Genomic DNA, 17,643 nt, shown 5'->3' with positions numbered 1-17,643 from the left:
TCCAAAAAGAAGAAGTGACACTAAGAGTCAATGAGGATGAGTTTAAGTTGAATTCTGTCAAAGCTATGCAGCATCCAGACACTTCAAGAGATTGTATGAGCATTGATATTATTGACTCCCTGGTGGAGGAGATCAATATGACTGAGAGTCTTGAATCAGAGTTAGAAGATATCTTTAAAGATGTTCAGCCTAACTTGGAGGAATCAGAGAAAATAGAAGAACCTCTGATAACCCCTCATAAGGAGGAAAAGCCTCCTAAACCCGAGCTCAAACCACTACCACCATCCCTAAAATATGCATTTCTGGGAGAAGATAGCACTTTTCCAATGATCATAAGCTCTGCTTTAGATCCACAGGAAGAGGAAGCACTAATTCAGGTGCTAAGGACACACAAGACAGCTCTTGGATGGTCCATAAGTGATCTTAAGGGCATTAGCTCAGCCAGATACATGCACAAGATCCTATTAGAGGATGACGCCAAGCCAGTGGTTCAATCACAGAGGTGGCTGAATCTAGCCATGAAGGAGGTTGTGCAGAAAGAGGTCACTAAATTACTAGAGGCTGGGATCATTTATCTTTTTTCTGATAGCCCTTGGGTGAGTCCTGTCCAAGTTGTCCCTAAGAAGGGAGGCATGACAGTGGTGCATAATGAAAAGAATGAACTGGTTCCTACAAGAACAGTTACATGGTGGTGCATGTGTATTGACTATAGAAGGCTCAATACAGCCACCAGAAAGGATCATTTTCCTTTACCATTCATAGACTAAATGCTAGAGAGATTAGCTGGTTATGATTACTACTTCTTTTTGGATGGCTATTTAGGTTACAACCAAGAAAAAATAGCATTCACATGTCTATCTGGAGTATTTGCCTACAGAAGGATGGCTTTCGGTCTGTGCAATGCACCTGCAACCTTTTAGAGGTGCATGCTCTCTATCTTCTCTGATATGGTAGAAAATTTTCTGGAAGTCTTCATGGATGACTTCTCAGTATTTGGAGACTCATTTAGTTCCTGCCTTGACCATCTAACACTTGTTCTGAAAAGGTGCCAAGAGACTAACCTGGTTTTAAATTGGGAGAAATGTCACTTCATGGTGACTGAAGGAATTGTCCTTGGGCACAAAATTTCGAACAAGGGTATAGAAGTGGATCAGGCTAAAGTGGAGGTAATTGAAAAATGACCACCACCGGCTAATGTTAAGGCAATCAGAAGCTTTTTGGGACATGTAGGATTCTGCAGGAGGTTTATAAAGGATTTTTCAAAAATTGTAAAACCTCTGAGTAATTTGCTAGCTGCTGATACACCATTTGTCTTTGACACAGAGTATTTTCAGGCCTTTGAGACTCTGAAGGCTAAGTTGGTCACAGCACCTGTCATTTCTACACCAGACTGGACATTACCATTCGAATTAATGTGTGATGCCAGTGACCATGCTATTGGTGCAGTATTAGGACAACGGCGTAACAAGCTTCTGCACGTCATTTACTATGCCAGCTGTGTTCTGAATGACACACAGAGGAATTACACAACCACAGAAAAAGAGCTGCTTGCAGTGGTTTATGCCATTGACAAATTTAGATCTTATTTAGTAGGATCAAAAGTGATTGTGTATACTGACCATGCTGCTCTTAAATATCTACTCACAAAGCAAGATTTAAAACCCAGGCTCATAAGATTTGTGTTACTTCTGTAAGAGTTTGATATAGAAATAAGAGATAGAAAAGGGACAGAGAACCAAGTAGCAGATCACCTGTCCCGAATAGAACCTGTAGAAGGGGCGTCCCATCCCCCTACTGAGATCTCTGAAACCTTCTCAGATGAGCAACTCTTTGCCATTCAAGAAGTACCGTGGTTTGCAGACATTGCAAACTATAAAGTGGTAAGATTCATACCCAAAGAGTACAGCAGGCAGCAAATAAAAAAAATAGTTACTGATGCAAAGTACTACTTGTGGGATGAACCATATCTCTTTAAGAGATGTGTAGACGGAATGATCCGTAGGTGTGTGCCCAGAGAAGAGGCACAGAAGAACTTATGGCATTGCCATGGATCACAATATGGAGGACATTTCGGAAGTGAGCAGACAGCCACAAGAGTCCTCTAATGTGGTTTCTACTGGCTTACTCTCTATAGAGACTCCTGAGAGTTTGTACATAGCTGTGACAGTTGCCAAAGAGCTGGTAATCTGCCTCATAGTTATGCCATGCCTCAGCAAGGGATCTTAGAGATTGAGTTGTTTGATGTATGGGATATTGACTTCATGGGGCCTTTCCCACCATCATACTCAAACACTTACATTCTGGTGGCAGCAGATTATGTATCTAAATGGGTAGAGGCAATTGCCACACCCACTAATGATACTAAGACAGTGCTGAAGTTCCTCCAGAAGCACATCTTCAGTAGATTTGGTGTCCCCAGAATACTAATTAGTGATGGGGGAACCCATTTCTGCAATAAACAGCTTGACTCTGCTCTGATTCGATATGGAATTAACCACAAAGTGGAAACTCCATATCATCCACAGATAAATGGGTAGGATGAAGTCTCAAATAGAGAACTAAAATGAATCCTGGAACGGACGGTAAGTACCCGTAGAAAGGATTGGGCAAGGAGTCTGGATGATGCTCTCTGGGCATACAGAACTGCATTCAAAACTCCTATAGGAACCTCTTTATACCAGCTTGTGTATGGAAAAGCCTGTCACCTGCCATTGGAACTGGAACAGAAAGCCTACTGGGTAACCAGATTCCTAAACCTTGATGCCAAGTTATCTGGAGAGAAAAGATTGCTCCAGTTGAATAAGCTAGAGGAATTCAGACTCAATGCTTTCGAAAATGCAAAAATTTACAAAGAGAAAGCAAAAAGGTGGCATGACAAAAAACTGTCATCCAGAGTCTTTAAGCCAGGATAGAAGGTTCTGCTGTTTAACTCTAGGCTCAGATTATTCCCTGGGAAATTAAAATCCCGGTGGAAGGGACCATATGTGATCACAAGTGTGTCACCATATGGATATGTAGAGCTTCAGGATGTTGACTCTAACAAAAAGTTCATTATTAATGGACAAAGAGTCAAACATTATCTTGAAAGCAATGTTGAGCAAGAATGCTCAAAACTAAGACTAGACTAAAGCTCAGTAAAAGTCCAGCTAAAGACAATAAAGAAGCGCTTGCTAGGAGGTGATTTTGTTTCACTTTCAATTTTTTTTTCAAATTTTCAGGTTTTAATTCATAATTTTCTGCATAAACATGTTACCAATTTTTATCTCTCAAATTCAATTTTCAAAAATTTAATAATCTTCTAGATTCTTTTTAATTTTCTTTCAAAATCCCTTTCAAATCTTTTTTAAAAACTCATTTATCTTTTCAATTTCTTTCCAAATCTTTTCTAACTCATCATATCATCTTTTAATTCTTAGATGCATCAATAAAAATTCAAATTTAACTTCTTTATATCTTTCCATATCTTTTGAATTTTAAAATCTCATCTTTTTTATATCATGATTCATCTTTTTCAAAATCATATCTTTCTATCATATCTTTTTCAAAATTTTTGAAACTTACCCCCTCCCTTTTAAATACACGTTCGGCCATCCTCATCCATCCACCATTCGAATCTGTCTCCCCCTCTATTCCTCTCATTTCCTTTTTTTTTTGCTTGAGGACAAGCAGACAAGCAAACCTCTAAGTTTGGTGTGTTTTTCGTGACCACTGAGCAAAAACTCACCATGATCATGGCTCCTAAAGGAAAACAAACCACTCTAAGAGGCAAGAAAGAGAATAATCCAAAACCAATTTGGAATCAAGAGAGGTTCTTAACCAAAGAACATGCAGACCATTATCACAAAATAATGGGTTTAAGGTCAGTGATTCCGGAAGTTAAGTTTGATATGAAAAAAGACGAATATTCGGAGACCCAAAAATAGATTCGAAACAGAGGTTGGGAAATCCTAGCTAATCCTGAGATAAAGGTTGGAAGAAACATGGTCCAGGAATTCTACTCAAATCTGTGGCTGACAGATAAGCAGAGAATGACGGGAACTGCCTTTCATACCTTTTGAACTATGGTCAGAGGGAAGACTATTTACTTCCATCTTGACAAAATAAGAGAGGTCTTCAAACTGCCTCAACTACAAGATGATCTAGAATCCTTTAATAGGAGAATGGTGAGAGTAGATAAGCATTTGGACCAAGTTCTAGAGGACATATGCCTCCCTAGAACTAAGTGGATAACCAATTCAAAAGGTGTCCCAAACCAACTCAAGAGAGGAGATTTCAAACTAGTCGCGTGGGGCTGGTTGGACTTCATTGGGCATTCTATACTGCCCACTAGCAATCACTCTGAGGTCACTGTCAAAAGAGCAGTGATGATTCATTACATTATGCTAGAAAACGAAGTAGAGAGTCATCATTTGATTTCTTGTGAGATTTACACAATTGCAAATAAGAACTCCACTGAAGCCAAATTGGCTTACCCAAGCTTAATCTCTCTGCTATGTAAAGATGTTGGGGTAAAGATGGGAGTGGATGAGTTTATCTCAGTCGAGCATCCAATCACCAAAAAGTCAATGGAGGGACAATAAGTGCACGACAACTCCATCAAGAGGAGGGTGCAGGAATTCCTCCCAGAAATTCCTCAAATTGACTACTGGGCCCGCCTAGAAGCATCTGTCACCAAGCTGCAAGAAGCTATGGATCAACTTAAAGAAGAACAGCAAAATCAAAATAGCATGCTCTACAAACTGCTTAAGGAACAAGAAAAGCAAGGGTGTGAGTGATAAACCCCATTTTTAGGGTTTATCTTGTGTTGAATTTAGAGTATTTTGTTAACATTTTCTCACATTTAACCAATGAATTAGCATGGTTTTGTTATCTCTCCCATATTTGTGCTTGAATGTAAAAACATGCTTTTTAAGCCTTTACTTTGGTAATTTTAATTCATCCTTGATTCCATAAGATGCCTTGATGTGTTTGCTAGTAATCTCAGGTTAAAGTAGGCAAGGCATGGATCAAAGGAACAAGGAAGGAAGCATGCAAGTAGAGAGAAGCACAAAAAGCCAAAGAACTGATCTTGTCCAAGGATGCGCACGCGCACAAGGCACTCGCGCGCACATTGCAATATCGACCACGGATGCGTACGCGTCTGCACCGAAGGCCGCACGTGATTTTTAAATGAAACTCGTGCCCAGCGATTTCTGGGAAGCTATGGGGCCCAGTGCAACCAACTTTGGCGCCAAAATGCATTAAAAGGACCAAGGAGTGAAGGGGAAAGCATGATCTTTCCATCAATAGTTCATACATTCACATTAGGATTAGTTTAGAGATAGTTTCTAGAGAGAGAAGCTCTCACTTCTCTCTAGAATTAGGATTAGGTTTATGTTAATCTCTCATCTTAGATCTAGGATTAATTCATGCTTTGATTTACTTTTCCTCTATCAATTCTTACTCTTTTACTCTCCCTCTCTAGTTATGTACTTTAATTCTTGAAATTCTTCATTTTGTTGTGGATCTAATGTTGTTCTTTTGTTTTCTTTCAATAATGCAATTTGAGGTAATTCATGATAATTGTGAGTTCCTTGATTGTTGTTGTTAATCTTTTTTGAATTCAATTGTAGTTAGAATTCATTCTTGTTGCGATTTACCATACTTATCTTTTGTATCTTCCAAGTGTTTCATGAAATGCTTGGGGAATGTTAGAATAGAATTTTATGTTCTTGGCTTGGGAAGATAGCTTAGGAACTCTTGAGTTACTAATATCCAAGTGATTGATAGTTGATAGCCATTGACTTTAGCCTTCATTAATTTAATTAGTGAACTAGAATTTATGGACTTGGATTGATATAACTCACTTGACTTTCCTTTTCTATTAGCTAGAGGATGACTTAGTGAGATTGATCCTTGCTACTATCATGATTGTGATTAGTGATGATGATATAGGTCCTTGATCATCAAACCTTGCCAAGACCATTTTGTTAATAAAATCTCATTTCCATTTACTTTTCATATTTCCCATCTAAAACCCCAAAATAAACAACTTCATAACCAATAACAAGAACACTACCCTACAAGTCCTTTGAGAGACGACCCGAGGTTTAAATACTTCGGTTTATAGATTTTAGGGGTTTGTACTTGCGACAAACAAATTTTTGTATGAAAGGATTATTGTTGGTTTAGAGACTATACTTTACAACGAGACTTTATTAGTGAAATTCTAAACCGTCAAAAATCCAATCATCAAAATGGCGCCGTTGCCGGGGATCTGCAATGGTGTTATATTATTGGTTATTGTACATATGTGAATATTGTAAATAGTTTGTATTTTGCTTATTTACTAGATTTTGTTAGTATTATTTTGTTTTTCCACCATGAATTCTCACTTTGGCTATGAGTTTGGTCCTAATTGTGTTGTAGGAAATGTGCATTTCAATGATGACACTCATTATGGATGGAACCAACAAAGATGGGAGGAGCCTCAAGGAATTGATCACTCTTATTGACAATAACCTCCGGACACTTATAGGTATAATTCTCATCCTAATGCATGCCAATTCAATGGCTATGGTGACTCCTTTTATGATAATTAACCACCACCATATGCCTATGAACCTTATCCTCAACATGATGCTCAACCATACTCACAAGCCTCTCCATACCAAGCACTTTCCTATGATCTATATCCACCATATGACCAATCATCCGTATCACATTCTTATGACCATTGTGAGCAAGAACCTTTAAAACCACCACAACCCTACCAAGATTGCTACCAAGAACCACCTCAATGCATACCATCTCCACAATTTTACCAAGAAGAACCACCTTCTTACCATGAACCCTCTCTCCAATATAATGAACCTTTCTACTCACCCCAAGTCCCAATAGACGATCCTCTTACCTTGTTACTTCAAGGATAAGAAGCCATGAAGTGTGATACATTTGCGTTTGTAACCAATTTGACCAAGGTGGTGCATGCTTTGGCCCACCAATGTTTGAATACTCAAGTTATCCCCGTAGCCTCATGTGGAAAGCCTAAGGAAGAGCAAAGCATGGAGGAGATATCGGATAATCCGATGAAAAAGGAAGAATCGGTAGTATTAATGGAGCAATTGGAGAAGCCTACGGTTATTGAAACAAAGGAAGAAGTGGTCCAAAATTTAAGAGATGCGGAACTACCATGTGAATCTCGACAACCTCCGAAGCATATCAAGATTGAAGAACACGAGAAGGTTAATCAAGAAATAGATTCAATCATGGAGGAATTTCTATCTACAATGGAATCTCTTCCTAATGGACATGAAGTTGAAACCATAGAAGAGTGTGCACAACCCCCTGTTCCGAGGGTTACCTGAAACTGTAGGTTGATCTTGGATGAGATCTTCTGTGCCGGTCGGAGCCGACGCGTCTGGCAGGTGTATAACGGCCGGAGCTGGTGTGTCCGACTTGTGGAATTGAGAATGCTGCTGATCCCTTGTCACCGAAGGGTGGGGGGTACCTGCAAGGGACTCCGATGCTTAAGTTAGCAAGGGTATTAAACAGGTATTGAGTAGAATCAGAGTATGAGTTATACCTGGGTGCTCCAGTGTATTTATAATGGTGAGGAGTGACCTTTCTGGAGATAAGATAGTTATCTTATCTTATCTTATCTTTATCTTCAAGTGAGGTCATCTTATCTTCAAGGGAACCGCCCTTCTCTCTGTAGGCTTAGGCTGCCTTAGGATTTAGGGTGTGTTCCTCTATTTGGGCCCTTCTTTGGGCTTTCCTGGTGACTTGGCCGAGTGATGAGCGGATAATTTATACGCTTTTTGGCATTGTTTTTAGGTAGTTTTTAGTGAGTTCAAGCTACTTTTAGGGATGTTTTCATTAGTTTTTATGTTAAATTCACATTTCTGGACTTTACTATGAGTTTGTGTGTTTTTCTGTGATTTCAGGTAATTTCTAGCTGAAATTGAGGGACTTGAGCAAAACTCTAAAAAAGGCTGACAAAAGGACTGCTGATGCTGTTGGAATCTGACCTCCCTGCACTCGAAATGGATTTTCTGGAGCTACAGAAATCCAAATGGCGCGATCTCAACGGCGTTGGAAAGTAGACATTCAGAGCTTTCCAGAAATATATAATAGTTCATACTTCATTCGGAAATTGATGACGTAACTTGGCGTTGAACGCCAAGTACATGCTGCTGTCTGGAGTTAAACGCCAGAAAAACGTCATGATCCGGAGTTGAACGCCCAAAACACGTTATAACTTGGAGTTCAACTCCAAGAAAAGCCTCAGCTCGTAGATAGATCAAGCTCAGCCCAAGCACACACCAAGTGGGCCCCGGAAGTGAATTTGTGCATCAATTACTTACTCATGTAAACCCTAGTAGCTAGTCTAGTATAAATAGGATAAGTTACTATTGTATTAGACATCTTTGGTCTCAGTTTTGTTTTATTCTTCATCTTAGGAGACTCTTGATTATTCAGGGGGGCTGGCCATTTGGCCATGCCTGAACCTTTCACTTATGTACTTTCAACAGTGGAGTTTCTGCACACCATAGATTAAGGTTGTGGAGCTCTGCTGTACCTCAAGTTTCAATACAATTACTATTACTTTCTATTCAATTCTCTTGTATTCTTATTCCAAGATATACGTTGCACTTCAACTTGATGAATGTGATGATTCGTGACACTCATCATCATTCTCACCTATGAACGCGCGTGACTGACAACCACTCCCGTTCTACCTTGGGCCGGGCGCATATCTCTTAGATTCCCCAACAGAATCTTCGTGGTATAAGCTAGATAGATGGCGGCATTCATGAGGGTCCGGAAAGTCTAAACCTTGTCTATGGTATTCCGAGTAGGATTCTGGGATTGAATGACTGTGACGAGCTTCAAACTCCTGAAGGCTGGGCGTGATGACATGTGCAAAAGAATCAAGGGATTCTATTCCAACCTGATTGAGAACCGACAGATGATTAGCGTGCTGTGACAGAGCATAGGAACGTTTTCACTGAGAGGATGGGATGTAGCCATTGATAATGGTGATGCCCTACATACAGCTTGCCATGGAAAGGAGTAAGAAGGATTGGATGAATGTAATAAAAAATAGAGATACGAGAGGAGCACAGCATCTCCATACGCCTATCTGAAATTCCCACTATTGATTTACATAAGTATTTTTATCCCTTTTTATTTTATATTTATTATTATTTTTCGAACTCATCATAAACCAATTTAATCTGCCTAATTGAGATTTACAAGGTGACCATAGCTTGCTTCATACCAACAATCTCTGTGGGATCGACCCTTACTCACGTAAGGTATTACTTGGATGACCCAGTACACTTGCTGGTAAAGTTGAATGGTGTTGTGGAAAGAAAAAGCTTCTCTAACAGTGCCTGGAATTATTGTTGATCACAATTTCGTCCACCAAGTTTTTGGCGCCGTTGCCGGGGATTGTTCGAGTATGGACAACTGACGGTTCATCTTGTTGCTCAGATTAGGTAACTTTCTTTTCAAAAATCTTTTTCAAAATTTTTCTTTTCCTTTTCGTTTTTCCAAAAATATTTTTGAAAAAAATTTAATAAAAATACAGAAAAAAATCATAAAATCATAAAAATCAAAAATATTTTGTGTTCCTGTTTGAGTCTTGAGTCAATTTTAAGTTTGGTGTCAATTGCATGCTTTAAAAAATTTTTCTTGCATTTTTTGAAATTCCATGCATTCATAGTGTTCTTCATGATCTTCAAGTTGTTCTTGGTAAGTCTTCTTGTTTGATCTTGATGTTTTCTTGTTTTGTGTTGTTTGTTGTTTTTCATATGCATTTTTCGTTTGTTAGAGTCCATGCATTAAAGATTTCTAAGTTTGGTGTCTTGCATGTTTTCTTTGCATAAAAAATTTTTCAAAATTATGTTCTTGATGTTCATCATGATCTTCAAAGTGTTCTTGGTGTTCATCTTGACATTCATAGTATTCTTGCATGCATTCATTGTTTTGATCTAAAAATTTCATGCATTGAGTATTTTTGTTGTTTTTCTCTCTCATCTTTAAAATTTCAAAAATAAAAAAATATCTTTTCCTTATTTCCCTCCAAATTTTTGAAATTTTGGGTTGACTTGGTCAAAAATTTTTAAAATTAGTTGTTTCTTACAAGTCAAGTCAAATTTTCAATTTTAAAAAAATCTTATCTTTTCAAAATCTTTTTCAAAAATTATATCTTTTTCATTCTTTCCTATTTTTCGAAAATTCCAAAAATCTTTTTCAAAATATTTTCAAAATCTTTTTCCTATCTTTACATCTAATTTTCGAAATTTAGCTAACAATTAATGTGATTGGTTCAAAAATTTGAAGTTTGTTACTTGCTTGTTAAGCAAGGTTCAATCTTTAAATTCTAGAATCTTATCTTGGAGTTTCTTGTTAGTTAAGTCTTTTTAAAAAAAATTTAAATCTTTTTCAACAAATCTTTTATCTTTTATCTTATCTTTTTCAAAGAATTTTATCTTTTTCAAAATTTGATTTCAAAATATCTTATCTAACTTCTTATCTTCTTATCTTTTTCAAATTTGATTTTAATTTCTTTTTCAACTAACTCTTTGACTTTTTGTTTATTTCTTATCTTTTTCAAAACCAACTAACTACTTTTCCCTCTCTATTTTTCGAAAATATCTCATCCCTTTTTTAAAATTTCTTTTTAATTAATTGTTTTAAATTTTAATTTTAATCTTATTTTATCTTTAATTTTTGAAAATTACTAACCCCTTTTTCAAAATTGTTTTCGAAATTCTCCCTCTCTTTTCTTATTCTATTTAATTATTTAATTACTAACACTTCTCTTCATCCCTCTCCACCTAATATCCAAATCCCCTCTTCTACTTTCTTCCCCCTTTCTTTTTCTACTAACATAAAGGAATCTCTATATTGTGACATAGAGGATTCCTCTTTCTTTTCTTGTTTTCTTCTCTTTCATATGAGCAGGAACAAGGATAAAGGCACTCTTGTTGAAATTGATCCAGAACCTGAAAGGACTCTGAAGAGAAAATTAAGAGAAGCTAAGTTACAACAATCTAAAGGTAACCTTTCAGAAATATTAGAACAAGAGAAGGAGATGGCAGCCGAAAATAATAATAATGCAAGGAGAATGCTTGGTGACTTCACAAAGCCAACGTCCAAATTTGATGGAAGAAGCATCTCCATTCCTGCCATTGGAGCCAACAACTTTGAGCTGAAACCTCAGCTAGTTGCCTTAATGCAACAAAACTGCAAGTTTTATGGACTTCCATCTGAAGATCCTTACCAGTTTTTAACTGAGTTCTTGCAGATTTGTGAGACTGTAAAGACGAATGGAGTTGATCCTGAAGTCTACAGACTCATGCTTTTCCCCTTTGCTGTAAGAGACAGAGCTAGAATATGGTTGGATTCACAACCCAAGGATAGCCTAGACTTATGGGATAAGCTGGTCACTGCCTTCTTGGATAAATTCTTTCCTCCTCAAAAGCTGAGCAAGCTGAGAGTGGATGTTCAAACCTTCAAACAAAAAGATGGTGAATCCCTCTATGAAGCTTGGGAAAGATACAAGCAGCTGACCAAAAGATGTCCATCTGACATGTTCTCAGAATGGACCATATTAGATATATTCTATTATGGCCTGTCTGAATTTTCGAAAATGTCATTGGACCATTCTGCAGGTGGATCTATTCACCTAAAGAAAATGCCTGAAGAGGCTCAAGAACTCATTGACATGGTTGCAAACAACCAATTCATGTACACTTCTAAGAGGAATTCCATGAATAATGGGATACCTCAGAAGAAAGGAGTTCTTGAAATTGATGCTCTGAATGCCATATTGGCTCAGAACAAAGTGTTGACTCAACAGGTCAACATGATCTCTCAAAGTCTGAATGGATGGCAACATGCATCCAATAGTACTAAAGAGGCAGCTTCTGAAGAAGCTTATGATCCTGAGAACCCTGCCATGGCAGAGGTTAATTACATGGGTGAACCTTATCGAAACACCTATAACTCATCATGGAGAAATCATCCAAATTTCTCATGGAAGGATCAACCAAAGCCTCAACAAGGCTTTAACAATGGTGGACGCAATAGGCTGAGCAATAGCAAGCCATATCCATCATCTTCTCAGCAACAGACAGAGAATTCTGAACAAAATACTTCTAATTTAGCCAATCTAGTCTCTGATCTGTCAAAGACCACTTTCAGTTTCATGAATGAAACAAGATCCTCCATCAGAAATCTGGAGGCACAAGTGGGCCAGCTGAGTAAGAAAGTCATTGAAACTCCTCCCAGCATTCTCCCAAGCAATACAGAAGAGAATCCAAAAGGAGAGTGCAAGGCCATTGATGTGATCAATGTGGCCAAATGCACAAGGGAGGAGGAGGACGAAAATCCTAGTGAGGAAGACCTCCTGGGACATCCTGCAAGCAAGAAGGAGTTTCCTGTTAAGGATCCAAAGGAATCTGAGGCTCATACAGAGACCATAGAGATTCCATTAAATCTCCTTCTGCCATTCATGAGCTCTGAAGACTATTCTTCCTCTGAAGAGGATGAAGATATGACTGGAGAGCAAGTTGCTCAATACTTAGGAGCTATCATGAAGCTGAATGCCAAGTTATTTGGTAATGAGACTTGGGAAAGTGAACCTCCCTTACTCATTAATGAACTAGATACCTGGATTCAGAAAACTCTACCTCAAAAGAAACAAGATCCTGGCAAGTTCTTGATACCTTGTACCATAGGCACCATGACCTTTGAAAAGGTTCTATGTGATCTGGGGTCAGGGATAAATCTTATGCCACTCTCTGTAATGGAGAAGCTGGGGATCATTGAGGTACAGCCTGCCTTGTTCTCATTACAATTGGTAGACAAGTCATTATGGCAAGCTTATGGAATAGTGGAGGACGTGTTAGTAAAGGTTGAAGGCCTTTACATCCCTGCTGATTTCATAATCTTAGACACTGGGAAGGAGGAGGATGAATGCATCATCCTTGGAAGACCTTTCCTAGCCACAGCAGAAGTTGTGATAGATGTCAACAGAGGTGAATTAGTCCTTCAATTGAATGGGGACTACCTTGTGTTTAAGGCACATGGCCATCCCTCTGTGACAAAAGAGAGTAAGCATGAAGAGCTTCTCTCAGTTCAGAGTCAAGAAAAGCCCCCACAATCAAACTCTAAGTTTGGTGTTGTGAGGCCACAACCAAACTCTAAGTTTGGTGTTAAGATCCCATATCCAAACTCTAAGTTTGGTGTTGGGACTATACAACATTGACCTGATCACCTAGTGGCTCCATGAGAGCCACTGTCAAGCTATTGACATTAAAGAAGCGCTTGTTGGGAGGCAACCCAATTTTATTTATCTAATTTTTATTTTATTGTTATTTTGTATTTTATTAGGTACATGATCATGAGGAGTCACGAAAAAAAATCATAAAAATTAATAACAGAATAAAAAACAGCAGAAAAAAATCACACCCTGGAGGAAGCACAGGCTGGCGTTCAATGCCAGCAAGAAGCATCTGGTTGGCGTTCAACGCCAGAACAGAGCATCATTCTGGCGCTGAACGCCAAAAACAAGCAACATTCTGGCGCTGAACGCCAGGAATGTGCCTAAGAGGAAAAGCTGGCACTGAACGCCAGTAACAAGCATGAAACTGGCGTTCAACGCCAGAAACATGCTTTACATGGGCGTTGAACGCCCAGAATATGCACCACACGGCGTTTAAACGCCAGAATGGTGTGCAAAGGCAATTGACATGCCTATTGGGTGCAGGGATGGAATTCCTTGACACCTCAGGATCTGTGGATCCCACAGGATCCCCTCAGGATCTGTGGACCCCACAGGATCCCCACCTACTATATTCCCACCTTACCTCCTAATCCTATTTTGTGATTTCCCCATGTCACACTTCCCAACACTCTTCAATCACCTCAATTCCTCTTCCCAATCACCTCCCTCGCCACTCACATCCACCCACTCTTCCCCATAAACCCCACCTACCTTCAAAAATTCAAAAATATTTTCCCACCCATTCCCACCCTAAATGGCCGAATAAACACTCCCCCCTCCCGATATATACCCTTCCATTCTACTTCATTTTCACACAACACAACCCCCTCTTCTTCCCTGATGCCAAGGCATCTTAGGCTAGTTTCACTAGCATTTTTCTGTTAGTTTTAGTTGTTTTATGCATTTTCTTGAGCTTAAAGTAACCAAGAATGGTTAAATGAACAACAAAGCAATGAACCATCCAAAACATTATGATTTTGATGCAAATTCCATGAGTTTTTAGTAATATTACTTGAATGCTATGAATGGATGAATTCTCATGAAATTTTGCAAGACTTTGATGCAATTGTTTGGATGATTTCAGGGAAGAGAGGCTAGGCAAGGAAGCAACAAAATCAATGAAGGAAGCTTGAAATTCAAATGGGACGTTTAAGCTCCAGTTTAAGCCTAAACTGGAGCTTAAACGCCAAAATCATGAGAAGAGAGGAAATGCTGTAACTGGCGTTTAACCTCCAGTTTGACCTTAAACTGGAAGTTAAACGCCAGAATGAGAAAGGGCACTAAGAAGCATTCCACGTTTAACCTCCAGTTTGACCTTAAACTGGAGGTTAAACGCCAGAATGATGATTTGAACCAAGGGAGCATTCCACGTTTAACCTCTAGTTTAACCTTAAACTAGAGGTTAAACGTGTTAGACACTTTTCTTTCTCACCAAGAAGCATTCCACGTTTAACCTCCAGTTTAACCTTAAACTGGAGGTTAAACGCCAGAAGCAAGAGAGGCACCAGGAGCATTCCACGTTTAACCTCCAGTTTGACCTCAAACTGGAGGTTAAACGTGTTCGACCATTTCCTTCCTCCAGGGTGTTTTCTTCATTCCACGTTTAACCTCCAGTTTGACCTCAAACTGGAGGTTAAACGTGTTCGATCCAAATGGCCTCCAGGGGTTGCTTCCTTCATTTCCAAGTTTAACCTCCAGTTTAACCTCAAACTGGAGGTTAAACGTGTTCGATCCTAATTGCCTCCAGAGCTTGTTTTCTTCATTTCCAAGTTTAACCTCCAGTTTAACCTTAAACTGGAGGTTAAACGTGTTCGACTATGTACACTCCTGGGGTGTTTTCTTCCAATTCCACGTTTAAGTTTTAGTTTGACCTTAAACTGAAACTTAAACTTCAACTTAAACACCACCATTTGAAAAGGTTTCTGGGCCAATTATATTGAAGTTTAAGTTAGCAATTGAGCACAAATATTAACTTAAACTTATTATGGCATGAAACCCAATTGAATATCATGGTTTATGGGATTGGGCCTGAAGAATTGATGAGTCTGGAACTTCAAATTGTTGAGTCTTGTGTCATTACTTGTTTATCACTAAGTTTGCTCAATGAATGTTACAGAATTGGATCACAGCCTCATCAGGATTATGGACCATAAGCCTAAAGCAAAAGGAAATCAAGGAAAGGCCTCAAAGCCCAAGAAACACAACAGAAGCTCAATTTAGAAAGTGTATAAATAGGATAGAATTGAAGTTAGTTAGCACCTTTTAACATTTTAGAATTTTTCATACTGTAATTGAATTGAGAGCTATGACTCACTAAACCCCTTTCATTGGGTTAGGGAGCTCTGTTGAAATTCAATGAATCAATAATAGTTTTATCTTCTGCTTCAATCTTTTCTCTTGAATTTTGTTAGAAAGCTTCTCGATCTAATTCCATTGGGTAATTGTCTTGGGAAAGAAATTACCCATAATTGGAATCCTTCGGAACCTTGGGAAAGGAATGGAGGATTCATGCTAGAGAAGCTTTCTCACAGTGAATTGGATTGGGGTTTGGATGGATATTGTGACATGTAATCCTACCAAATTGTGGTCCATGAAGCTGTGTGGTATAATCAGTGATCGAGCTTCATCTCTTCTTATGAACACTTAAACCAAGGGATTGGGAATTTGTTTGTTTTTAGAGAGAATTGGTGAGCCAAGGGATTGGGATCCAATCATATAAGATTGCCAAGCAAAATTCAATGAATGCATTGGTTGAGGAAGAGATAAAAATGTTTTGATTCGGAGATCTCAATATCTCCTAACACCCAATGAACTCCTCTCTCTGATCTATCCTTTTCCATTTATATTCTGCAATTTCAATTTATGCAATCACCCCAATTCCCTTTTAATTTCAGCAATCTAACTTCTCGCACTTTAATTCTCGCAATTTAAGATTCAGTCATTTCAATTCCTTGCAAATTTACATTTCCCGCCAATTTACTTTATGCAATTCACACCCAATTCTTGATTCCGCTCAACTAATCAAACTTCTAATTCGAATTGCTCATTCAACCAATCCTTGTGGGATTCGACCTCACTCTATTGTGAGTTTTTACTTGACGATAACCGGTGCACTTGCCGGAAGGAATTTTGCCGTTCGTGCAATTTCCTAAAATCATAGCATCAAGGTTATGCTAGTTATCAAGTTTATGGCGCCGTTGCCGGGGATTGGTTTTCGATTGACAATTCTCAAATTGGGAGTTAACTAGATTGAGCATTTTTCTTGTTTTGTTAATTCAGTTACTTGTTGATTTTAATTTCTGCACTCTGTTATTTGCTTTCTTTCTTATGCCTTTCAATTCAAGCAACTAACTCACTGACCCACTAACTATTTGAATTAATTCCTCAATTGCTCTAACCATACTCTTCCAGTAACCAAGAGTATTCCACTTGTTTGTTGCTTGTAGTGTGTTCTTGTATGACAGGTAGAAGAGGAGAGACATCAACTCCTCCATATACCGAACCAGAGAGGACCCTTCATAGACTTAGAAGGGAAGCAAGAAGGAAGAGGGTACTGGGAGAAGAAGAATCTGAAGGAGAATCTGAGGACAACTTTGAAGAAGCTCTAGATCTCAACATGGATAGAGAAGTTCACAACCATGAGAGGGTTGATGAAAACAATGCCATTCCTGAGAGGAGGGTTCTTGGTTCATACATAAACCCAACCTCTGGGAATTGTGGTAGCAGCATCCAAAAACCACCCATTCAGGCCAACAATTTTGAACTTAAACCACAGCTAATATCACTGGTGGAAAACCATTGTTCATTTGGTGGGAGTGCTAATGAAGATCCAAACCAACATCTCACCAAATTCTTGAGAATTTGCGACACTGTGAAGTCCAATGGAGTCCAGGATGATGCCTATAAACTGCTCTTGTTCCCATTTTCACTTAGGGACAAGGCAGCTAAGTGGCTGGAATCATTCCCAAGGGATAGCCTAACAACCTGGGATGAGGTGGAGAGCAAGTTTCTGGCATGTTTCTACCCCCACAAAAGGTCAATAGGCTTCGATCTGAGGTTCAGACTTTTAGACAACAAGATGGTGAGACGCTCTACGAGGCATGGGAGAGGTTCAAAGAGTTGACAAGGAAATGCCCACCAAACATGTTCCCTGACTGGGTGCAATTGCATATTTTCTATGATGGACTTTCTTATGAATCAAGGAAGGCTGTAGACCATTCATCAGGAGGTTCATTGAATAGGAAAAAGACTGTGGAAGAAGCCATTGAAGTGATTGAGACAGTGGCTGAGAATGAGTATTACTATGCTTCAGAAAGGCACAACACTAAGGGAGTCATGGAGCTGAACCATGTTGATGCAATCCT

At 38.8% G+C, this 17,643-nt stretch overlaps 1 non-coding gene across 1 annotated transcript; it reads right to left on the bottom strand.

The window, feature by feature from the left end:
- Positions 1-17,320: 17,320 nt before the first annotated feature.
- LOC112700098 (small nucleolar RNA R71) lies at positions 17,321-17,424 on the bottom strand. The gene has a single exon (XR_003153020.1). It is a non-coding gene; the product is annotated as a small nucleolar RNA R71 (small nucleolar RNA).
- Between the last annotated feature and the right edge of the window lie 219 nt (positions 17,425-17,643).

This window comes from Arachis hypogaea, chromosome 6 (genome assembly GCF_003086295.3).
Source record: "Arachis hypogaea cultivar Tifrunner chromosome 6, arahy.Tifrunner.gnm2.J5K5, whole genome shotgun sequence".
NCBI lineage: Eukaryota > Viridiplantae > Streptophyta > Magnoliopsida > Fabales > Fabaceae > Arachis > Arachis hypogaea.
Note: the sequence above shows the minus strand (reverse complement) of the source record. Positions and strands in the feature narration are given on the sequence as shown.